This window comes from Drosophila elegans, unplaced genomic scaffold, assembly GCF_018152505.1.
Source record: "Drosophila elegans isolate 14027-0461.03 unplaced genomic scaffold, ASM1815250v1 contig_149, whole genome shotgun sequence".
Taxonomy (NCBI): domain Eukaryota; kingdom Metazoa; phylum Arthropoda; class Insecta; order Diptera; family Drosophilidae; genus Drosophila; species Drosophila elegans.
In genome coordinates, this window is record NW_024545513.1 from 22,097,492 (window position 1) to 22,123,306 (window position 25,815).

General features: G+C 39.8%; 1 protein-coding gene across 4 annotated transcripts in view; it reads left to right on the forward strand.

The window, feature by feature from the left end:
- Window positions 1–25,815, forward strand: part of LOC108135421 (zwei Ig domain protein zig-8) — a 165,327-nt gene that overhangs the window by 40,254 nt on the left and 99,258 nt on the right. The gene's annotated exons all lie outside the window — the stretch shown is intronic.

Here is a 25,815-nt window from a genome sequence, read left to right on the forward strand (position 1 = left end):
AGTCGTTGATAAATACGGAACGAGGTTGTGCACACTCTGAAACAAGTTCAATGCGATTCGTCCTGCGAAGGCCTCTGGCAGGTGGAGTCCTTGAACTCACCCATGTTTTCACTCTAGCGATTTTTCCATTGCAAATAAGGGGTTATCCCTGAATGTCATGGGTTGCGGTTTCCTCAATTGGAATTATTTTAGAACCCACATTTGTCCGCTGTTGAAATGTGTTGAGCTCGCATTATATCTGATAGGTAAAGACAAGGTCGTACATCTACTTACAAAGAGCAGTTAATATATGTGTGATAATACTTGCTTACTTTGTTTTAAATTTAGTCCATTCATTCTAAATTTTTTAAGCCAATTTGAACACATTCAAAGTGCTTAAGCCATTTACAACCTTTAGTACTTACAATTCTTAAAGAACTTATTGACAAATTGATAATTAGTGATTAGTGATGAAGAAAATTGTTGTGATCTTGTATTCTAAAATACGAGGAACAAGAAATTATCAGAGGATATAAAAATGCTGAGGCTAACGATTAAGTTAAAGTTTACAGGAATAAATATTATGAGTAAGATAAATTTATTAAGTCGAAACTAAGTCCATGGAACATAGCTTCAAATGACGGCCGAGCAGGGATCCTGCGAGCCTTTTCCACGTGCCTCGAATCACATCCCCGACTCATGGACCTCCGCAGACCGTTCGCAGCCCTTTTAGGAACAACTACTCATCGCACCGCCAACTCAGCCCCTCATCGGCCCCTGTCGTTGGCTTTGTGCGGCCAATTAGAGCGCTTTGACGCCGCCTCGGGTCACTTTGCGTGCCATTTGCTTATTTTGCTTTATGCATTTCATTTCCCAAATTGCGGTCATAATTTTGTAGCTCACGGCCTGCTCTTTGTGGTGATGGGGTCCGCTTGATTTGGTCTGCGTGTTTGGCAATCTCAAATAAATTAAAATGCTAAAAAAATTGTGTCTCTTGCAACTTTGGTTTAATTCTTGAAATATTTAAAAAATTGTTACAAAAAGTAGATTTCCATTTAAAAGTGATTTTTGTTTGTTTGTTCCCATCTGCTAGTTATGGGCTTAATTAAATTATAGAGTATCCTGTGGGCGGCTGACAATTGGTATTTTTTAAGCACTGCCCTTTTGCTCCGTTTGTTTGTGAAAGTAATAAAATAATTATTAATTATGAACTGGCATAAGCACACTTTTACATACACGAAGGCTTTCGATGTGCGGCGTGTGTAAATATTTAATTTGAGAATTGTGAGAAATGACCTGGCAATGGGCGCCAAACATGTTCGTTTATCGATTTGAAGGCTGCTGAGTCCGACAAACAAAAACCGGTTACAAAACGTTACTCGACGTACGGGTGCGTATGGGTATCACGTATACGCCACATGTTCCGCACTCCCATGACAAAACGGGCGGTTAAGGGAAAACCGAAATGCCAATTACTTATGCCGGCGGCAAAGGAAACCAGGGGCGCATTAAGTACATTATGCACTCTGTGCTGCTGCTGCTTCTGTTGCTTCTGCTCCTGTCACCCAAGCTGCTAGGATCATCTGGGTCCTGCAAGGTCCTGGGCGTAACTGGCAACCGGCAACCGGGAACTGGCAACTGGCAGCTGCATATATTAGCCAAGTTTCGCCCTCGTTCTAGGCCCTTGCTCACGTTTTCTCCACGCAGTTCGTTACACTTTTTCCTGGCATGTACGAGCAGAGCTCGAAATCGGCCTGGGCACGACGTCCGTTGAAGCTAGAAAACTTGAACTACCAACTGGCAACCACCAGCCACCAGCCACAACCACACCCACACACACACCCACTTTCACTTCCACATCACCTCGACCAAAGCTAACCACGCCTCGAAGTTCGCTCAACGGAAACGGAAATAATTTGTCATTTTATTTCTATTTTATGATTATTTATTTTATTCCAACATTCTGCTGGCTATAGCTCAACAACGATATTTGCTACCGAAAGGAGACATCAGTAGCGGGCTGAGGTGCGGTGTTCGCCGAAGGACTTACTTGCTCACACACACTTGCTCACACATACATTAGCATTAGTTTTCGGCCACGCTAACGGACTTCCGTCAGCCGTCGAGCGTTGGAGGCGACTTGCGTTTCAAGTGCCACAAATTGTTGCATGCTCCATTCTGGGTCTCCTTTTTTCTCTGTGCTGTTGGCACAGTGGAAATCGGCGACAGATTTCTGCCACCAATTATGATATGCAAACGCCAGCGGACTGAATAAAAAGAAAACATAATGTGTCATTTCTCAATGTCAAGTTAAGTCTTAACATTGGGTTAATTTGCTGTTTGGAAATTATTCACTTTTCTAAATAATATAAGGGTTTATCCGACAGAAAACTTACTTAACTTACTAACTATTTGTAGATCGGCAAACGAAACTTCATGTTAGCTTCACTCACAGATAACAAACTAGAACCTTAACATGACATTGAGAAATGTAAATTGGTTTGCTTTCCATTTTTAGTTAGGATGCCCAAAAAAAAAAACATTCAACAAAACTCAACCTAACTTGCTTAAAAAACCAATTCACAAACTTCCGAGAAAAAAACCATAGCCCCAAAGCTTTACCATTTAAAAATATACATAAATCCAATTGACATTTTTTCAACATTTATATGTGCATTCCCTTCATTCGTTTGGTACACAAATTGTATTTGCTATTGACTCTTTTAAAAAAATATTATTTTTGCCGTCAATAAATGACTGAACAAAACTGTATGAGTATATTTGATGTGTATTTAGCATGAAATGAATTAATCGCGCTTTATTCAGTCTTGGTCATCTTTTCTGTGAAAACACAATATATTTTTTTTAGGTGACTACATTTAACAGGCAATTGAGCTTACACTGCATGTGCAAAGGCGTTTGAATCAGCGCTCAATCATTGGGGGCTTGGGATTGAGCCACTGTTTGAGTGCTATTTGCGGGGCTTTCGCCACTGTGCAGTGAGTGACTTCTCCGGCAGCTATATCTGTGCCTTTTCCGGGTCCCTTCCTGTCCCCGATTTGCCCGCCATGCAGCCGTCTGCCACTTTTCATAGGCTATCGCTTACTTGCGCATACTTAGTGGGCAGCCGGCAGTCGGCAGTCGCCTTGTTGTTCATGTCACATTCCCGCTTTTTTTTTTTTGTTTTCTACTTTTGTTTCAGCTCTGTTTTGACCACATTGCTGTCGTCGTCGTCGTCGTCGTTCTTGTTTGTTGACTTGTTCAACAATCTCGTGCGTAATTTTCACCCCCCTCAGAGTGTGTTTGTTGTCACTTTATTTATGGGCCCGCTTAGGCTGTCCCCGGTCCGAGTCCAAGTTTCAGTTCAGGTTTAGTTTCGCATCCAGTTACACACTCACACTCACACTCCACATCCCGATGCTGCTGCTGACCACTGATACAGTGATTTTTCATGCGATGATTAATTAACTGAAGTCCTGGCCTGTTCTGGCCATCCTCTACTGTTCTGGCCATTATTTAGGCCCGCCAACGCCCATAAATATTTAGGCCAGTCAAGGTGGCTTAAGTGGGTGTTGGTGGCTACCTGGTGGCTAGCTGGTGGCTAGCTGATGCCCAGGCGTGTTTAATTTCCACTCGAGCACCTCCAATGCCGCCGCTGAAAAACGCAAAGCAAATTGAAAAGAAACGCCTGGCAAAATACATAGCGAAGAGCAAAGCGAATTACTCTTAATGAGTTGGAAAATGCAAACAAAGCGCTGCATAAAGTTGGCAGCGTGGCAACGTGGCAGAAAGACTGTTGGCCAGAGTGCTCTGAATAAAAAATGAATGCCTTCTTTTTGGCCAGGAAGCGTGGCCAAAGCGGCCGGATATTACAATACAAAACGAGCCACAAAAGTGGCGGGGAAAAAGGAATCAAATTAATGCAAACAGTTGAGTGAAAACTATGAGCTATGTCGGCCGGAAGGGGGCGTGGCTCCGACCCCGACCCCGACCCCAGTGAAGCGACAACTTTGCGTCGACTTTCTGGCACATTGTTTGCATTATATTTGAATATTATTAACAAAGCAAAAATACAAAAACAGGAAAAAATCCATAGAGAACTTGTCAACTTGGCGAAGAAGGGCATACCCTAGAATTCAAAGAAGTGCCGAAGAATCGACTTAAACGCCAGAAAGGAAGAACATCCTTTACCAAGTTGAGAATTCATTGCAATGGGAGATATCATTGCGGCATCAGTCCTGTTGTTGCAGCTGCATATTCCAAGGTGAGCAGACAACAATGCAGCCACTTTCTCTGGACACAGCCCGCAAATCCGCACTCGCAGCCCAGTTGCGTTGACAAATGCTATTGTGCCCTCTGTTAGAGTATACATAATGGATGCCTTCATTTCCGCTTCCGAATGCTGAGCCATGCCCATGGACTTCCATGGTCCACCAGTACAGTGAGAAAATGGGCATTAAGAAGTCATGATTGCGCCACCCAAGATGTAAGCAGCGATCATGTGCCTTGGGTAAATTTTAAATGACCAATCTTGACTGTTGGAGGTCAAGGGCATAAATAACATATCATGTTTGGTTTGTAAATTCGATAGGCAAACAAAACACTTGATGAAGTGTATGCTTCTAGGAGAACTATTGCTTATATTATGATAAAGAAAGATCATAATATATATAATTGTGTTGTCTTAGATTTTGAAGGGTTTTCCAGACGAAAAAGTTCATACCTAAATGTTGGTATTAGCTTCACAAGTTCCTGAGATCTCTGGTACGGTTTTTTTTTTTAATTTTTGGTATTTAAGAACTGTAGTCGAAGTTCCCTAACCTAAAGTCTTGGCAAGTCGATAACATAAATACTTGAAAAATCAGTTTAAACTTGTTTTCAGTGAAAGATAGTAATTATATGTAATATAATATAATAGTATTAATCTGATATATAAATAACGTAATGCAATTTAAAATAAATGAGTAATCATAATGATAGTTGTGGTCTCTTCAGTTGCATTAGAAACTTTTGCTGTGCAGTTTTTAAGGTGCAACTAAAAAACGCTAGTTTCGCAACGTGTTGAAAACCTTTCAAAGTTGGTCTTCTTTTTTAATCGTGTACGATGGAGGGCAATCAAAGTGCCAGTCATGCCGCTGACCAGTTTTTGACCAGGGTTTTGGTCAGTTCATTTTCGCTGGCCACTTGAACAGCTTCAAAGCCATGAGTTGCCGGTTGCCAGTGGCCAGTGACCAGTGGCCAGATGCCACATGCGGCCGCTGCTCGGCTGTTTAATAAAAAAAATCACACACTCTAACACACAGCGATGATGTTCTCCGATGCTCGAATGCTCGGACTTTTGGGCAGCTCGAACTCTAGGATGGCAACAGCTGGTGCTGCCATAGTTGAAAGCACTTAATTATGTGCGAACATTTTGTGTAGCATACTTCAAGGCCATCGTTTGGGAGACCGGAGCCCTTCAGACTCGAGTCATTTATAATCGCCAGTGCCCATGGCCTGCCACGCCCACCCCAAACCAACACCGAATTGTGGCAAGGACACAGCTCCCGGCCATGTAAATCAAAGACACTTTTTGGTCACTTTCGCAGTCAACAGAAATCTGATTGGGTTTTCTGGGAGATCGAGAGACGACGAGCTGCTATGTCAATAAGACACTTTCTGGGCCATGAGGCAATTATTTCAGTATCCTGACATCCAGGAGGGTCGTACGTGAAAAGTCAGTCGATAAGTGGCATTTATGAGGCCGAATTTTCCCTTTTCAGTTCCAGGGTTATTGGAATGGCTATGTAAACAATTAACTTTTCCATGAAAAAGGAACATACAGACTAGTAGAGTTATTTCAGTCAGTACAAAGGGAGAAGTTCAGTTAAGGTTTGATTAATAAATGCTGTTTTATAAGAGCAAGGTCTATAAATTTCAGATTTTACAAGCTTTGTTTTTGTAACAACTTTAAATGATCTTAAGCCATAAACTACTTTGAGTAACTTTATGAAAGCAGGCCACCTAGGACTCTCCCAAAATATAATCACTTAAAATCATTTAAGTAATTTAGTAAAGGTTATACTAGAATAAATTGTTTCTTTTTTTATCATATTATTTATTTATTTTATTTACACAGAGTTATTAGTCTTGCGCGTAGGTTAAAAAACAAACAAAGTTTATAAATATAACCCAACAAATGTAGATTGGTTTTTTTATTTACCATCCTAACACTATTTTGTCTTGAAAAAAACCTTCTATCTCCGTGTTTTTATGTACATGCATAGTAAGAACTTCTTTGAAATTTGGTAGCTATATGGTTAACATAAAAAACCACAACTTAGTATACATCAAATATCGGCCAATTCACTTGGGATGTGTCATCTTCAGGGCTTCCCAGAATTTCCGCTTAGAACCCCAGCTTATCCTTTTGCTTTGGCTTCCCAAAAACCCACTTTTCTCGGTAGAGGTCTTCACAAAACCAAACCAAACCAAAACGAACCCAACCCAACCCCAATCAAATTCTCTCCAAAAACCATTCTCCGCCTGAAGCTCCTCGAAGTGAATCGCTGTCGCGCACATCCCGAATATTGTGAAGTGCTCTCCGCAGTCGACGCTGTTTATAAACATTTTTATTTGCACATTTGTTTTATGGGGCATTTGCTTTGCTTTCCGGATGATGCACTTGTTCTGGCCACCGCCCCTCCCTCGCAGTTGCAGTTTCGGGACTCGCTTTTGCTTGTTCGCCTGCTGATGTTGCAGTGCCGAAAAGAGAAAGGCATGAAGTCAAAATAGGGGAGTGCAACGACTTTGAGATACCCCTTAAGCCCCAACTAAGGGAAAAATAAAACAAACAGCTGACATTGTTGTTATTTAAGTAGCCATGTAAATCTATCATGACTTTAAGAACAGCCGCAAGCATATATCTCTAATGAATCACGACCTGTTTCGACTTCTTTTCACTTTTCAAATACATTTTTCATATATATTTTTTAACGAAAATGTATTTCCAATGACCATTGTTTGTGTAGTGACTATAAAGACCTATAAAGACGTTTCTATAAGAATTCCTCTGCTTAAGTTTCTTCCCAATTTTAATAAGACTATTTCCACAAACATGCATTTTCAATGGCCATATTGATCTATGCTGACTATAAACCCAATGATTTGCATTTTACCAAATTTGAAAATAGACTTGCTATATATATTTCCAATGACCAAATTGAATTGAATTTTATACCTATGAGGTGCGCAGGTTTTGCCTTCTTCCAAGTTTACAAAAAGACCTTTTACATATATTACCACGAATACAATATGCCCCGTCAACTGAAAGAAAACAGAATTTATATTGTGGGAGGGTGAGCGATGGCCAAAAACAAGCTGTGCATAAAAACAAATGGCAAAGGGCGTGGCAGCGCCATGCCGATGATTGTCGGAGTGCTTTATTCGATTTGGGATCCGGACTCTAGCCAGGCATTGGTGCTGTTGTTTTGCTTTAATTTGCAACGGCGTGGTAAATCGTTCATCATAAATGTCAAGAGATTTTCAGCGCGGATTATGGTGGTGTGGTATGGTGTGGTGTGGTATGATAGAATGCCGAGCAAACACCGAACTGCACCACTGTGCAGTGTAGGGCATTAAGTGCATTTAGCCGCCAGTTGTTCTTGTTGTCAGAGTTTTTGGGGAAAAAAAAGTGAAGCGGAAATTCAATAACGACATGACAAGGAAGCTGCGAAGTTTGAAGCAGTTCGCTGATGGTCTTGTAAAGGGAGCTCCTTAGGTGGGATACGTCACCTTTAACCTTTTTACTTGTTGCTGCTCGTCCTTCGCAGGACTCCGGGGACATGGGATTAGGGCCTGTCATGTCGTTTCTTCCAGTGCCGGCCATAGTTCAGTTTTAAGCATCACAGACAACTGAAGCATTTTTGCTCAGCATTCTTTTTGCTTGTTGATGTTGACCATGGCATGTTTGACAATTTCCACTTTCCGCTGTGGCTCCCAACCGGCTCTGACAGCTCTCGGCTTCTCTGGTCCTCTGTGTCCCTCGATCTGTTGCCACCCTAAACATGCTTTAAACAATCAAAACAAACGACAGCAACAACACTTCGGACACAGGACATCGAACACACACTTTCTGCGTTGTCAGTTTTAATAAATCGTCATGTGCATGTGCATGTGCATGGGCATGTATCACAGTCGCAGAGAAACAAAAAATGCTAAACAAACTCCTGACCATCAACAAAACGACGGATCGAAGCTTAACAAAAGATAGTCGGACGGATAGATGGATTGCGATTCACAAAGAGTTTGATACTTTCAACTACGCAGAAAATATGTCAATGGAAGGACCCCAAAACAGATATTGCTGAATTTCTATGGTGAAAAATTTCTATTAAATAAAAATATCTATATAATTACAAAAAAAAATGGTTTTCATAGTTTATTTGTCGATTTCAGCCTTTGAAAATTTTAATTAGGTTTAAATTTAAAACGTAAATAGTTAATTAGCTATGATACCAGTTAAGACAATTTTTTAAGTATAAAATTACAGTGCGAAAAAAAATTACATTCATTAAAATTGTAATAAATTACGAATCTTTGCTCTAAAGTTGAGTCTATTGAGCTTTGTTTGAACATTTTATAACAGTTTTTCCTATTTGGTTCCTAGAAAAGGTTAATCAATGACAAGGGAAATTCGGAAATATTTCTGTGGCAACTTTAAAGGCATTCAATTCATTTCGACCCTTACCTAACCCAACCGATTTCCACTTTCTTCTTTCCCAGAAACGCACTTCCTACTCATTGCCATTGGATTCCGTGCGTGATATTTGCGGCCTTTGGCAGCTTTGGCGTCTGTTTTCGTTTCTTGGGCCTCGTGGCCTTTGCCGTAATTCAACTAATAAAATATTTACGATTCCCGGCTGTGGGACTCGCTCAGAGCGTTAGTAGTGTGAACACTGGCCCACACAAGACCGGAGGAAAGGCGGAAAAAAATGGAGCCGAAGTTAAACAATCGACGCATTCGTGTTTATTTTTACTTTCAATTTTCTGCGGGCCCTATTTCTGTTTGTTCATTTTTTTACAAGTAATATCCTAGTTTGGATGGTAATAATACCACCTTGGCGGTGCTGACGTCTTTAGGGAAGCAAAGTTGAGGCGGAATTTATTTTTTTGTATATAAAAATTTTTATTGAAAAATTATTATAGGTGATTTAAAAACAATAGGTAACTTAAAACATTAGTGGTTTGTAAAACCAAATATAATTTGCTTAAGCATTTCATTTTAATATTGGTTGTCAAGGACCACAGCCATTGGCAACCACCAAATTAAAGAGCATTTTTTTATTTGATTTTTACATCAGGAACCTTAAAATTTGGAATCAGGTGAATTTAAAATTCGGCTGGACCAAAAACCCTCCGTCAATATCAACGAATCAAAAAATTGATTGGGATCGAGGCTAAGCGAATATAAGATATCACAAACTTTACCTTATATCCATGGTTTTATTATGGTAACTAAGGGTTAATTTATTTGTTTCCGGTAAAAAAACATCATTTTTAAAACGCAAAATTAATATCTTAAAAGCGAACTTTACATCTTTAATGAAATACTTTAAACTAACTGAGACTGATTTTCAATACTCAATTTAATATTTCAAAACATTTTTGAAGTAACTTGTTCAAAATTATTTAGAGAATATGAAATATTTTAAGTCCTTTCTAAAGTGCAGATCAAAGAAATTTTAAAGTAATTTTCCCAACATTATTTACATCTTTTAAGATATTTAATTTATTAGGTTAAATTTGGCGAATTATTAAAATTATTTAATGCCCTGGATAAACTGAACTAATACCAAATCATTTTGTTTTGTAGTTGTGTTTAGTAAGAAGTTAGCTTTATTCAAAAAGAAAATGCTGTTGAGCTTTAAAAGTATATTTTTAAGGATTTTTTGTTGCCACTAAAACTAAAACTAAGCATCATCATAAATTTATTACTAACATTTAAATATATACTATATACGAAATATATAATAGCACTATATTTTGTATATAAAGTACATATTTAAATACTAGTTTTAATTTGATGATGACGTTTTTGTAGAGAAAAATTTGCAAAAGGGTGTGGAAGAGTGCTTTAGCCGCATTTGCTTTTCTGCCGCATAATTTTTTTCTGTTTGCTCTCTGCCGTTTAATAATTATCAACGCATTAGTGGGCGTCTCCCCTTTCTTGCAGCTTTCTCCTTGCCTTGTGCTTTCTCCACTCCTTGTGGCATTCTGTACCGAGGTTGGCGGCCTCAGGAAATGCTCTTGCCGCTTAATTATTCACGTTTTGGCTTGTAATTTCCCGAATGAGAGGGGAATAGGCAAGGGCAGTGGTGGGGGGTGGACAAATGAGGCGGCGGTGGCCTGACACTTGTTGGCCGCCAATGTGGTTGGGCGGCGATTAAAGAAGGAAACTGGAAGCCGGAGGCAGCACAGCCGCCAGCATATTTAATTAAATTCTAAACTCAGCACAAAATGCAGTACAGAAAGGAGATGGAAGTTAGAAAAAAATTATAGAGACGGCACACAATCGGTGGGGGGAACTTAGCCAAAAGGGCAAATACAGGGAGTCCTGTACGTGTGATCTGTTTGCATATGTCTGTGTGTGGGCTTTTGTTCTTTACCATTTTTTTTTCGCCATTTTCATTTCCTTTTTGCTCCGCCGCACGCCTCGAATTATGCAGCGAAATATTCAACAAACATTTTCACTTCATTTCGCGGGCATCGTTAGCAGCTGCCACGCCCCCTCCATCCCCAACGCCTTCTCCTGTCCGCCCATTGTGCTGCAACTGATTTTAATTACATTTAATGCGAGACACTTTTTTTCAACCCCCTGCCCACCCTATTACTCCTTTTTTCATCCTTGGGCGCCACCTGCTGACTACAAATTTTTATTAATGTTAAACGCTAGTTATGCCCCTGCCACGCCCACTTCCGCCCACCAGCTGGGCGACACAGTCCCTCGCTTTTTGCATATTCACAGCAGGCGGATGGCGGATGGTGGATGGCGATGGCTTCATGTTTGTTTGCTCATCAGCTGAAGACAACTGTCAGTGCAAAATGGCTGAAAACAGAAGGCAGAAGACAGAAGAAAAGGGGTCGGATACAAGTGTTTCCCTGGCAGAATGGTGGGGTAATTGCTAAGTAAAGTTTAACTGAAAGTTGTAAACAGAGGCAGCGCAGTGGCAGTGACGCAGTGGAAACTTTGCAGTCAGTTGATTCCCCCGAAAGTATGCAACATTGATTGAAACAATTAAAGTAATCCCTAATCGACAGGACTGGTTTATCCTTGACAGGTAGTTAAATTCAGCCCAGAGCTGATTGTGCGTGGGTGCACTGACAGAAATATCACTGAAAACTAAGTAAATATGGGTAAAGTTGGTTAGTTATTGAACAAGGCTACTTAAGTGTAAAGTAATTGCCTCAACAAATACACAATTAAAGCAAAACGAAGATCATTATCTATTTAAAAAAAATTTAAAATTTGCCTAACGAATACTCAACTAAAGCAAAACATAAGGGAATAAAATACCCATTTTAACAAATAATTATTCAGCAAAATAAATGAATGCTGATTAAGTTGTGAAAATACAACTTTAAAAGTATGTATATAAAATTATAGCTTTAAAATGTGGTTTATTATTTTCAAATATATTTTTGTAATTTCTTGGTTTTGTTATTTCGTCTGTAATAATGCATTTGCTAATGCTTTTCATTTTTTCAAGCCTAACAAAAGCGAACTAAAACCGAACAAAGACTTGTAAGTGTTCAAATGAATATCGAAATAATTCAAATGATTCTAGAAGTAAAATGGAAATAATATGAATGTATGTTGATTTTTATTTTCGATTCTAGTTTTGTAATATCTAATTATTATTTTTTTTTTGTCTGTGAACCGGATGCATTCAATTTGCCTTCACTCTGTGGCGGCCGTTCATTACATTGAATCCCGGCACAGATTCGTTGGCTATTCCCTTCGTGCCTTATTTTTGGGCTTTTTGTCCATTTAATGGTATTTGTAGCTGACTGTTTTCGCAAATTATTGCCGTCAATGCCCATACACGAACAAGTTGCTGGGGAATTTAATGCAAAATAATGATGCGCCAACCAACGCTCCATCCAATGCTGGGCCAATTTTCAATTTGATTTGCATGTTCGGTGGGGAGTGGACAAACCCAATGGGACCAAGGCAATCCGAATTCGAATCAAAATCGGCATCAGAATCAGAACGAGAGCGCCATTTAGCCGATCATTCGCAGTCATAATGAGCACGTTGAAAACTGGCTTTCATTTTTGTTTATTTATTGTAAATTTTGTGTGCGTTTTTGCTGGTTTAACGGAGTCGCCGATTAATTTCGTTATCAGGCCGAACTAATGTGCATTCCATTGTCGGCTTACCGAATTTTCACGATTCCCCTGGCCTTAGCCTACTATTATGACGGGTTCAGTAGGGAAATAACTGAACGCTCATAAACACCAAAGCAACATAAATCCACGAAGTAATTTTAATTAGCAGCAATACTTGGATTTATGTTCGTTCTGTACTGATTTTTATTAAAAACTTAATTAAATTCAATAAAATTAACTGAGTGCTTTGTGAATCAAAAGTTCAAAACAAATATACTATCGCAATTGTTTACTGATAATGGCACTGAAGTTTGAATTGAATACACTGTGTTACGAAATACATAATATAATATTTACAATTCTTAAGTTCACTAATGAAAAGGCTCAGAATTTCAGATTTTAGAAGATTGAAGACTTAAAGCAATTAAGTTAAAAAATAAGTATTTTGGGTCATCTTTGGGCTTGAATAATAGGCAGCCATAACAAATGCTAAAATATTCGAGTGTGTATGGTAAAAATGCTAAGCAAGTAAAAAAACGTTTAAGTTTGAATTTAAAGAAAACAAGAAAGAAAGCAAACTTCGGCAAGCCGAAGTTCATATACCCTTGCAGCTATTGCATGAATTAAATACTTTTGAAAACATTTAAATTATGATTTACTTCAGTATATACTGAAAAACAGTGAAGCTATGATGATTTGCAGCTCAATTATTAGATATTTATTTTATATAGTTTTATTAGTTCTATGGGAGCTATATGATATAGACGTCCGATTATGATAAAATTTAAACTATATGATAATTCTGAAATAATTAAACATTGCCATATGTCGAAGAACTAAACAAAAAATTAAAAACCAGAAAAGTTATAATTTGTTTTCATTTATTTCTCCGATTGTTCCTATGGGAGCTATATGATATAGTCGTCCGACTTTGATGAAATTTAAACCGAAAATCGAAAATATTTAACCATTACTAAATGTCGAAGAACTAAACAAAAAATTAAAAAACAGCAATGTTATAATTTTTTTTCATTTATTTTTCCGATTGTTCCTATGGGAGCTATATGCTATAGTCGTCCGATTTTGATGAAATTTAAATCGTAAATCGGAAATATTTAACCATTACTAAATGTCGAAAAACTAAACAAAAAATTAAAAAACAGCAAAGTTATAATTTTTTTTCATTTATTTTTCCGATTGTTCCTATGGGAGCTATATGCTATAGTCGTCCGATCCGGCTCGTTCCGACTTATATACTACCTGCAATAGAAAGACAACTTTTGGGAAAGTTTCATGCAGATAGCTTTAAAACTGAGAGACTAGTTTGCATATAAACGGACGGACAGACGGACAGACGGACAGACGGACAGACGGACGGACAGACGGACGGACAGACGGACATGGCTAGATCGACTCTACTAGTGATGCTGATCAAGAATATATATACTTTATAGGGTCGGAGATGTCTCCTTCACTGCGTTGCAAACTTCTGACTGAAATTATAATACCCTCTGCAAGGGTATAAAAACGAAGCCTGAAAAAAATAGTAGTGCATCTAGGTGGTATACATTTCTATTAGTCCTTCTCGGTGACTAGTGGCAATCAGGTGTTCAAAACCCATGTGGTAAGCCAAGGCAGTTACATTCGCATCACTTTTGAAAGGACGAGGTCCGGAGGTGCGGGCCTCCGAGGGACAGAAGGGTTGCAGTTGCGTGCGGCGACAGGCCACGCCCCCTTGGCGTGATGTGCGTGATTGGAAATGAGTTCGAATTAAATCGCGGGCGGCAATTAAATGGAATGAAATTTCCTTCTGAAAAGTCGCTCGCCCACAAAAGTGTGCTGAACAGTTTAAACCGTGCCACCACACATACACACCAGCTCAAACACACGCAACACTCTCACTCACACACACGCGCGCACACACAAACACACACACACTCGGAGGCGGAGATAAACTGAAATCAATGACAAAAAAATACAGCGCTATCTGCCCATGTGTGTATGAGCGGTTGTGCAGCCAAACGAAGACACGAAAAAAAGCGGCGAGCCATGCGAAGGATTCGAATGAACAAGGAGCCCGGCGACAGCCCGTAAGTACACTGTCCAAAAAGTTGATCTTTTTCCTTAAGTACAAAGAAAAACTTTTAAATTTCTAAAAACCATAAATCATTTCAAATCTTTCTTGGACCCATAATGTTAGGTTGGTGGATATACAAAAGCTGAACAATTTGTCCTCTTTGAAACCTGTTCTTAAATATATAATATTAAATAACAGACTGATGTATTGATTTTAAATAATATTCAGTAATGAATTGAGTTCAAAAACCAAGTACATGAAAGATTAACATTATATTGATAGCCCGTAAAAAAACATTCAGATTGGTTTGTTCCTTTTTTGTTTGTGTTTTAGTAGCTTCATTTAATTAGGCTTAATAGTAAAATAGAAATTCTAAAATTAAATAAATGTCGATATATTATTGTTAATTGGACATGTATAAGTATGGTTAAAGCAATTTAAATGATTTTGAAACATTTATTTAGGAAATGGTAAGTCATTTTCAGAGGACAAAGCTTTTGGTTTCCATAACAGACTTGACAATTTGGTTGCTCATTTTTTGCCAGTGGTGGAGGGCGGGATGGCCGGGGAGGCGTGGCAGGCAACGAGGCTTGAGGCACCAGCACCATCGATTGCTTTTGTTTTCGCTCCTCTTGCCGCTGCCGTGGTGTCGCCGTAGTTATTGGTATCTGGTTGCCGTGTTAATCTGCTTCCTTCCGCTATATTTGTGCGGCATATTTACGCGACGCCGCTGTCGGCGCAGCAGCTGCTGCTGATAAGTGCAGCAGCCGTGACAACGCGAACGCAGTGCTCGCCGAACGTGCTGACAACAACAAAATCAACAAACAAGCGGGCGAAAGATAGCGCGAGCCACCTACTGCCACCTACTGCCACCCCTACCACCCACTGCCCAGCCCTGAACACCCTTAAACCCCCCCTCATCCTTAAAGCCACCCACTTCCCCACAGGACAACCTTCTTATCCGTGTTGTGTGCGGCGGCGAAAGAGGCAACAAGGCAACGGGGCAACGCGGCAACAAGGACTCGCTTATCCTGCGAGTCAGACGGTGAGCTGTTTAATTAAACATTAGGCTGGCAGCTTGCAGTTTGATTGCAGGCGCACACCACGGCGAATGAGCGATGCGGAATGCCAGTCGTTGCGGCTGCGGCGCGTTGAAGTAGATGCCGGCAGATACCAGCGAAAGCATTTTATTCTGCAATCGAAACGACCGGCGAAATGTAATGGCACAACCATCATGAAATTGCTAATGGTATCAATTAGATAAAGGCCTGCTAAAAGGTAGCACATAACTGCAGTCTTTATTGCAGCAATTATATGTAATAGTTAGCATTGAAAATATTATTTTATATTGGTTAGTTGTTTGACCTGTATAAATATTTGTATATATATTTTGGAGTGCCACAAAAATCACAGAAACTCTTCAAAAGGTGTCCAAAAATAAATGTCATATTTTTAAATAAATATAACCGACTTTAACCTAAAAACTCTGCCTGTCAGATACTGAAATTAAATTTAAAGAACTCAAAAAGGTTTTAAAACTAGTTCAAGAGGTGCATAAAAGTGTGGAACAAAATATGTACAAATATATAGTGATCTCTGGGCACCCCAAAATTCTGTTATTTCAATTTCAGTGTCTAAGAGGCAACATTTTACGGTTACACTTATTCCTTGACGGATTATTATCCACATCGCTGCTTAGCCATGCGATTCCTGGCCGCTCAAATGTCTGAGTAATGGGATATTTCGCAACTGTATTGGGAATCTCATTTGGTTGTTATTCATTGAGGCAACTAAAACCGCTGCCGGCTAACCAAATTAGTCGCAGCTCATCAATTTCCGTCATTAACTTGAAGTGGGATCCCGGAGACGCGACCTGAGACATTCTGGCTGGTGTGGCTGGTGTGGGTGATGGCTTGGGGGCGACTGTCAAGGCCATTGGTGGCTGCCGTGCCTTTGGCATTATGACATGAGCCCTTATGACAATACGCCCAGTCAGCGATACATTGCCTGTCAAGGCAGTCAGTCGACAGTCAGTCAGTCAGTCAGTCGACAGTCAGTCAGTCAGTCAGTCGGTCAGTCAGTCAGTCAGTCGGTCAGTCAGTCAGTCGGTTGGTCGGTTCTTCGTGTATCGATGCATTATTCATGCGGCGCCCTGGGTTTTGCGCTTTCCATTGTTGCTGCTCATTTGGGCAGCTTGTCTTACACATAAATACTAAACACACACACACACACACACACTTGCACACATGCGTGTGGTGTCTGCGCTTAATTACATTTCAAAGGTTATTATGTAATTAACCTCGCTCCTCGCGTTCACATCTCGCAGCTTCGATGGTGATGGAGCTGTCACATTTCATTCCGCAAACTTCTGCGACTTGACTAAAGTGGCAAGCTCCATTCGACCGATCCCTGGGCGAACCCTTTACCGGATAGCGCACCCAACCGTCCCACAATCAAACTTATGTACCTTAATTAATGTTCATGTTCTCGGTTTCCTTTTATTTGTATTTCCTCTAATTTTTTTCCCTTTTGCGGCCTTCGTTCTTGTGCTTTATTTTCTTGGCACGCGTCAAAATTCGGGGTTTAAATATTTCCCAACATGAACATCTCACATCTTCCTGCCCCGGCAGCTGGAGCCCAATTTTTGTGGGCTTAACCGTGTTCCTGGCATAATTTTCCATCTTCGTCTTTCTGCTTTCTGCTTTCCGTTTCCACGTCTTTTTCTGGGATGCTGTAAAATTGTTCAGATGTTCTTCATATAAATGCGGCATATTTTCCCCCCCCGTCTCCGCCCCCGCCCACAAGCTGGGGGGTGCAACTAAAAGAGTCAAGGCCGCCTAAGACACACGCACACTCTGACACACACAGACGCTCTGATGTGTGCTTAACGGTGGCGCAAAATTAAAATTGCGTTTTAATAGCAACAAGAACACAACAGTTCGGGGCTCTGTCAGCATAAAGCATATGAAATAAGGGTCCAAAGTTACGCTGCAGACCTGAGCCTAATACCCTTGTATCCTGCCAAACATTTTAATATGCCTTCGTTAAAGGCGGACAATGTACAATCTGGCTTCCTCTCATAAGCACAAATAAATAAGCTCAAAGGCCTTAATTGGCTTAAATTGGATTTCTGGGATATTTAGTAGTATTTGGGCAAGTTGTGAAAAGAAATAGTTTACAAAATCCCAGCTTATAATTCGGAAAGCAAATAAATAGTTTTGATAATTTCACTGAACTCTTTTCAAACATTATTGGACAGCTTATTTAAAAATGTGTTAAGTGATATGAAATTTTTGGTAGAACTGCTCAAAAATGTTATACTCTTTATTGGAAACACAATTATGCCAAAAAGAATTATTTCTTTTAAACTGATAATAGATTAGATTTATACTTATTTTATAAGAAGACAAATCATTTCAATAAAATAACATTTTTGGCAAACTAATAGGTTTTTTCAATACCCTATAGGAAAGGGTATGCCTTCATTCGCTTAGTTGCCATCGTTTTAGTTCTCGTAGTTAATTTGGTCGCAGTCTCTTTTTTGGGTCGCCCTGCGTTGTTATTAAATTAACAAAAATGTCTAGCCCAACAATAATAGTGGCAAAAGCTAGTGCTGCAAGGCCAAAACGACTCGCATACTAATGCAAAACTGTTGTTTGTCTGGTTGCTTGGCTGCCAGCTTGGATGTCCTGCTCCTTGGGCCTTGCCACGCCCCCTTCGCCCCCCGACTGAGGGGAGTTTACTGCCATGCATTAGAAGCCCAAATGTAAGCAACAACAATAACAGCGTTAACTACTTAACAGGCACATGTAATACGCTCGCACCGAGTGAGTACCACTTACATTTTACATTTGCATTCCAGTTGGGGGGTACTAGGGTTACGAGGGGTCTGAGGGGGGGAAGGGGCATTAGCCCTGTTGTTTATTTGTGACCTGTGGCCAGTCGACAATATGCGGTGACGAGGCTAGAACCACAAATCAGACTGCAAAGTGATTAAAGTTGTCCTCGCACCACAAAAGTTGGCCCCAAAAAGTAGGCAATACTTTGTGCACACCAGGGACGTCGAAAAAGGGGAGCCCAGTGCAGATAGGGCGCACTCATTACTCCTGGCACATGTCGCATTTAGAAGGCTGGCACTGCATTAAGCAGCCTGATGCCATATGCCACATGCTATTTGGCAAATGACGCGTTTAAAAACGCGACAGCGACCATAAACACGCGCGAAGCATTTGAAAATGAGAAAACGCGAGACGACCAAAGTGGGACACAGTAGCAATTGACTAGAGCAGTGACTGATGAATGGGCCCCAGCGGTGGAATCGAGCATGGTTCCCCTCTTATTGGTGTGCTGCAGAACCTTATCTTGTCAGAGTAAATATCAATCAACGGAACATATGTAGAATCATTATCATCATGTTCATATTCAAATTTCGAAGAATTTCTTGTATTTTAATGAAAATATCATACAGAAAATCAACTTAACATTAATTTATGCCTCAATATATTAAAGTATTTCAATAATTAATTAATTAATTAATTCAGTTTTTGGCAACCAAATTTGAGAAAGTCTTATTAATCATGAATTACAATCGGTCACACAATTTTGAACTAGTTTTTTCATCATAATGCTGCTTACTCATTTTCTCATAGCTTTAGGTGCAAAACCTGCTGCCAAAAAATGAACCACAGAGTTAAGATATTAAATTAAACCAAAGAATTCGTGACTTGAGAACAGCAAAACAAAATCAAAGTTCTTTTACAACTATTAACTCTCTAGTCCACTGTAAGATTATATTGAAACTTCAATTAAGGAAACATTTTAAATTCACTTAGCTGATCAACACGTTGTCCACATAGTCAATCCATTAAACAAAGGAATTGAATTGGAGGAATATTTTCCGATTACTCACCATTTAAATTTCAAGAATTTTGTATCAACGTTTTGCAGCAGTTAAATATCTCTAATTCTCTGTCTACGAACAATGCTGAAGCGAAACAATATTGTATGGGACCAACTTTATCCCCTGATGTTTGTGTCTTGTGTGGGTGGTCCCAAGCTGAAGAGTCACCAAGGCAAAGCCAAAGCCCAAGCCCAAGCCCAAGCCCAACGACATGCATGCATCCTGTCGCAGGACAATGATAATGTTTTGCTGACGTCGGCGCACACCTTCACATTGAGTGAAGTGTATTATTTGCAGCACATTTATAATGATATCAGCGCATAAAAAGCGTGTTATTTGCCAACTTAAACACAAGCGTATCAGGCAGAGACGGCTTATAAATACATAGTGGCGGCTTGCCGCTGTTGTTGTTTGTCAAACGTTGTTAGCAGTGGGCAAAAGTCGGGGCGATGCTGTCGCATCCTTTGTGAGGATGAGATCCTGGAGCAGGAGGAGCTCGAAACGAGACCACATCATCAGCTCCAGCATCACAGCATCGCAGTGTCGCAGCATCTCAGCATCAGCAACTGTGTTTCAACGTCAACAAGCGACGAGAAATATTCGCATGCATACTCAGATTTGCCTAAGCGCCGACTGCATAAACTCACTCACATCCTCACACTCACACACTCACAGCTGCATACATATGCATAAATATATGTGTCTGCACACACGGGCCAGTGTGTATGTAGTGCGCTCCAAAAACTATCAGGAACAGCAGCGATGGCGGAACAAAGTCCGCAAAAGGCAAGACAATGACAGGAGCCGGTAATCCTGAGGTCCTGCTGCAGGACAAGGGAACACCCTAGACATATATATGCCACAGTCTCATGTACATTTAATTTTATATTATCCTCAAGACTACAACAACATTAACAGACCAGAACCTTTACAGAGTATTTTAAAGAAGGCACCCACAGAATTAATTTCTTGAAACTTAATGTTTAAACTTAAGAGTACCAACAAGTTCATAAATAATAAAAAAATCATAGTCCCAAATTTTTTGGTCCACGCTTTAAAGATTTACATTTTTCCTATCTAAGTATTTCTTAATTTACTAAATTCATAAATATAACTTAAACCTCTTGGCGTCTTTGATATCACTATAAATCGACACTTTCTTTACCGTAATAAAATTAGGTTCATTATTTTATTGGTATAAATTAAATTAGATTTTAAAGTTTTTTTTTTCTTTTTAAATACATTTTTATGATGACTATTCTGCTTTTATAGCGATAAAACAAATTAGTCTGTGTTAGTTGTAGTAATATAGTTTCTAAGCGCGAGCTCAAAGATGTTTACGAAAAAAAAACAAAGCAATTTTGTTCATTCAGTAGACTTTTTCAATGTTATAGCCATAGTTACAATTTTTTCAAACAAAAATTGTATAGAATCAGATGTCAATTATGAGTAAATCTGCTTTATGTGGGCGTTTTGTGTAGTTATATCATATTAATTTTGAAATACCCGGTTGTCGCCGGTCTGCCATCACTGCCACTAAGCTGTCCTCCTGTACCTGCCACTTTCTTCACCACCCAACCCACTTTCTATTCGCTTTCTTCTATGCGACGAAGCACACGGGGCGCATGAGTAATCTAGGCAGCTTGTGCTTTGCATTTCGGCGCTTTTCCCCGCTCTTTAGCCGTTCTTTCCTGCATCCTTTTTATTTACTTTTATTCCGGCAACCCAAAGCCCATGATGATATTGTTGTGTGTGTGTGTGTGTGTGTGTGTTGGTGTATTTTTGGTATTTATTTTTGGCATTATTATTGCATATTTTGTGTCGCTCGTCCTCCCTGACCGTGTTCTTTTTTTTTTTTCTCGCGCTTTACGTTAATGCGAAATTTATGCTTCATGCGCTTTTAGTTCCGCCCCTTAGCCCACTTTGCCCCTCAACTTGGTTTGGATTTTAGTATGCGAAAATATTTTCATGGGAACCATGGATAAAAATGGAGGCAGGCCTCACCTTCTAGTTCCAGTGCAGGTGTGTTTTCGTGGGTGGCCTGCCCACATATTGATATTGACCGAAAAAATATCATCATCCACCATACACACACACACACACACAGAGGGGAAAAAAAAATTTGTTTATCCTGAAAGCAGCAAAGCAAGAGAAATAGATAAACAAATACATAAATAAAAAGTGCAGGCAACAAGGGAGTACCACAATGATAAAGAAATGGTGTAGAGAAAAGCACAAGCCAAGAAAAGCATGGCTATGCTGCTAATGACGGGGCGTATGAGTAATGTGCTGCGACAGGGCGAATAGGTAGGTGGCTTTCGCCAGGAAAAATATCGTCAGCAGTTCTAAATTAGTTAGTAATTGCAGAGGTAGAAGTGCAGGACTAAGGACTCGATAGCCTTGAGCATTTAAGTTTATAAAAAGAAAGTGTTGATCAAAGAGGATTTCGCAAGGCCAGAGCAGATACTGATGCTCCAATAGTTTTTGCACCCTTTTCAATTCATTCTGCCCTTCATTATATTTATTCCGCTTTCAAAAACTTCGATTGCATTTCCGTTACCATTTTCATTTAACTGACATGCGAATATACCCACGCACAGTCTGCTTTCAGAGCACTTTGAGTCCGCTCTTTGGGTCACCATCACCATCACAATCACCCCATTTCCATTGGGCTCTGGCTTCCGCTTAATGGCCTCCACTTGTCGTGTTTTATGCCGATTTCATTTTCATTTGACTCGCCACGCGCCAGGGCCAAGTGCATGCTGTGTACCACGTCGGTGAACTTTTTATTCCGCCACACACACACACGCGGACCCACAAACGCACTTACACCCCTCGCAATCGAAAACCCCAACCCCCAACACCGACCACACCTTTTTTGGGCCGCCCACTTTCAAATAATCATAAAAGAACGACGCTGGAAATTTATTAAGAAACTTGGGCACTTAAAATAGTTGCTTAAATCGCTGGGGTGGCCTGGCCTGAAAAAGGGGATGGATTTTTGTTTTTTTTTTTTTGAGGGAAAATAATGCGGCCTGCCCACAATCTACTGACGAATGCCCTTCGGTTGGCAAGGTCATGCAAATATGAGAAATCTTTATTTCATCATAAATAAATATGTTTTATATTTCCTTGATTGCTTTGTCAAGTTTTGTAAAGTTTAAAGTGCCCTGCAATAAAAGTTGAGCCAAACACGGCATTTCTGGTTGGGATAATAAATTGTTGTGTTATGAATACCAAACCATTAAATAATTTAGGCCTTTTAAAATTATAAGTTATAAGTTATTCGGGGAATTTTTTTTGTTAATGAATTATATACATGGCATAAAATGAAATCGTGTGGTCATGCAAATGTGAAAAATATTTGTTTTTATTATAAATTAAATATCCTCAATTGCTTGGCTAATTTTTGTAAAGTCTTAGGTGATCTGCAAACAAAGGTTTTTCCAGCCAGTGAGTCAAATTAAAATAATGAATTATAACAAATGGAATTTCCAATTCAAAATTAACAAAGTTTTTTATTTGCTCACGAAATGCATCGACCAAATTAAACCACCGCAGTAATAATGTTGTAAAAATAGCAATCACCGAAAATATGCAAACCAAGGAAAGAATAGTTGAAATGCCATTATAGGGCTCAAATCGCATTGCAGAATTCAATTGCAATTTCAACATAAGTGCACATTCCATGGGCCACGTCTCCTTGGAACTTGTTCTGCTATTTTATGTGTCATAAAGATTTTAGCAAAGAAAAATTCGTATTTTTGTTGGTGGTAAATGGTTTTTGGCCATTGCCGGTGGCGAGGCACGTTCATTAACCCCCCTCCATTGAAAGCTCTAACTTACTCGGTCTCCTTCTTCCATCGACCTCTACTTTCTAGCCATTGTCCTGCAGGTTGAGGGTCTTCCTTTTCCTATTTCCTATTTGGCTTCGGCTCCAGCGGCCTGTGAAATCCTTTGACGGCATAAACGGGTTAAGCATTTTGGTGACGTAAATATGAACGGCAATAACAACATTGGGTGTCCTGAAAGTCCAACCAGTCCTGCCCGTCCTAAAAGTCCTGAAAGTCCTGCCTGTCGGACATTGTCTGGTTTATCCGTTTTCCGTTTCTGTAAGCCCTCGGCCAGGAGTCGGTGAGCCTTAAAGCCCGAATTTCAGTTATGAGCAGAACGTGAGTTTTCCTCAACACACACATGCACACATTAGGTGGGTGTCTGTGAGACCCAAGCCACCCAAGCCACCCACACTTCTTGGCCAACTCTACATGTGTGCATTGGGCATTTTTCAAAATGGCAAACAAAGCGCGCGTGACAGGAAAAAACGGCCAGCAAATCGTTCACTCGGCCTCAGAAAAACCCAAAATCCATTTCACCGACTCACTCACACACACACACACAGACACACAGTGCCGACGTCCTTTTGTTTCAGAGTGTGTGTGTATGTGTGTGAGGCTGTGTGTGTGTGTGGCAGACAGTTTGCCAAGAATTTGCTTAATTTAATTTTGCCTGCCTCAACGGCTGCTGTTTCGGTGGCTCACTCTACACTTTTCACTCCACAGAACATCAGGAAAAGTCCTCGCTTAACCTTCAGAGATTTCTCGCAGTGTAGCCTGTCTGGCCGTCTGCCTGTTTCAGTGGCTGTCTTGACTTGCAGTTTGTTTTCTTAAAATTTGCAATTAATCAACTTAACGTGTCCAACCAGGGATCTCCATCTGAGCTCTTTAAGCACGCCAAAAGCAATTTAATCCATTACACTGAACAAATTTACTGAAACGTATCCGACCATAAATCAATCAACAACGCTACAGTCAAATGCAAGACTTAAACATGTACACATTTAGTAGAGGTTTGATATCTACCCAGCCTTATATTCATTCTTAGAATGACTCAAGTCGTGTCTTTTTCTTAAGAAATTATATGTTTAAATTCATTAGGTTATTTTTTATCGAAACACCCAATAAATATATTTTTTGTGTCTCTCAAACCAATGTGTCTATCGACAAGCCAATTGAACAGCAAATATATCTTTAGCGGTAACTAAACTTCAGCGTTCTAAGCTAAGAGTCCTGATTTCCTAAATTTGGTAATCAGGTTTTCCTTAGAGCAGCCATTGGAAACTGTCAATTGCTGCATTTTCAGATGAACGAAGTAGATGTGTATTGTGTATCTGTACTTGTACTTTAATGTGCTAAACTTATGGCATTGATTTTCTAGACTTAGAAATGGAGTTTTCCTCTGAGCAGCCTATGGAATGAGAGATTTACTGCATTTTCAGGTGAACAAAGTAAATGTGTATTGTGCTCGGCGGAATCTACAACCGATGAGCTCCACCGCTCATCTGCAATAATTGAAAGGGCGAAAGGACGAAAGGACGAAAGAATGGGGGTGACAATGGTGTGCAGGCCCAACGCAAAAGTTGAAGGCCAAAGCCAGAGAAGGTGACAATTGTTCATTTGTTTGTCCTTTGTTTATCGCTAACCATTCGACAGCTCCGCCGCTTTGTGGAATTGGTAGGAAAATTGGGAGGGCTGCGGATGGGGAGTGGGATAACTGGGGAAATATGTGCAGTTGATGTACTTTTTCGTTTAGCCATTTCAATTGTTGACAGCTTACACACAGATAGTGAGCTTACTTTTTGTGTTGAAGTTCGAGACTGAACGTTTTATTCTTCTTTGCAAACAGTTAAGTCTCAAAAGCGCGCTATTGAAATCTTGATGGTATAACAGTTTGGTTATGCATGTGTAAAAATGACGAAAATGGTCATACTTCGGAAATAACTAGAGTTTGAAATTAGATTGGAAGCTGTCTAAAGGTATGCAGTGAAATAAAGAAGGTTTTTTTCGTATTGAATTTATTTCAGATTTAGATTACCGTTTTCCAGTTTATTGTTGCATATGTTTGGGCATCTTGTCAATTGATTTTTTAAGTCCCGTTAATTCTGTAACTCTGCGTGAAACGTGACAATCTAAATGTGTAACATATGGTATACAAATTTTGTAATTTGTACCATTTATCAACATCATCATGTCAAAAAAATCGAAATAAAAAAAAAAAAATGTTCAAGATACATTTACCAATGTGTATTTGGATAACGTTAGTTCTAACCGAGTAGAACGAACGAATTTGTCCAACAGAGTGCCATTGAGTTGTTCTATTACTTTTTATTCGAGCTGTTCCTGCACTCCCTCTGATTGCCAAGAAATCCACAGGACCATGAAAGATGCCAATTAAATTGAAATAAAACCCCTATCAACACTTCCGTGCATTTAGATTTCCAATTCCGTTGGCTGGTTTTGGTCTTCGGGCTTCGGGCTTTGGGCAGTGCTACAATTTTGTGCCATTTGTGACTGGCGATTGAGTTCCGCTCCCTAGGAAGCCAGGGCACTTTGGCACTGTGGTCAACACAATCAGGATGCAGTCATCGCCAGTTGGCACTCCATTGCTCACCTTCTCTGTTTCGGTCCGCTCGGTGCTCCCTGTATTTTTCCCA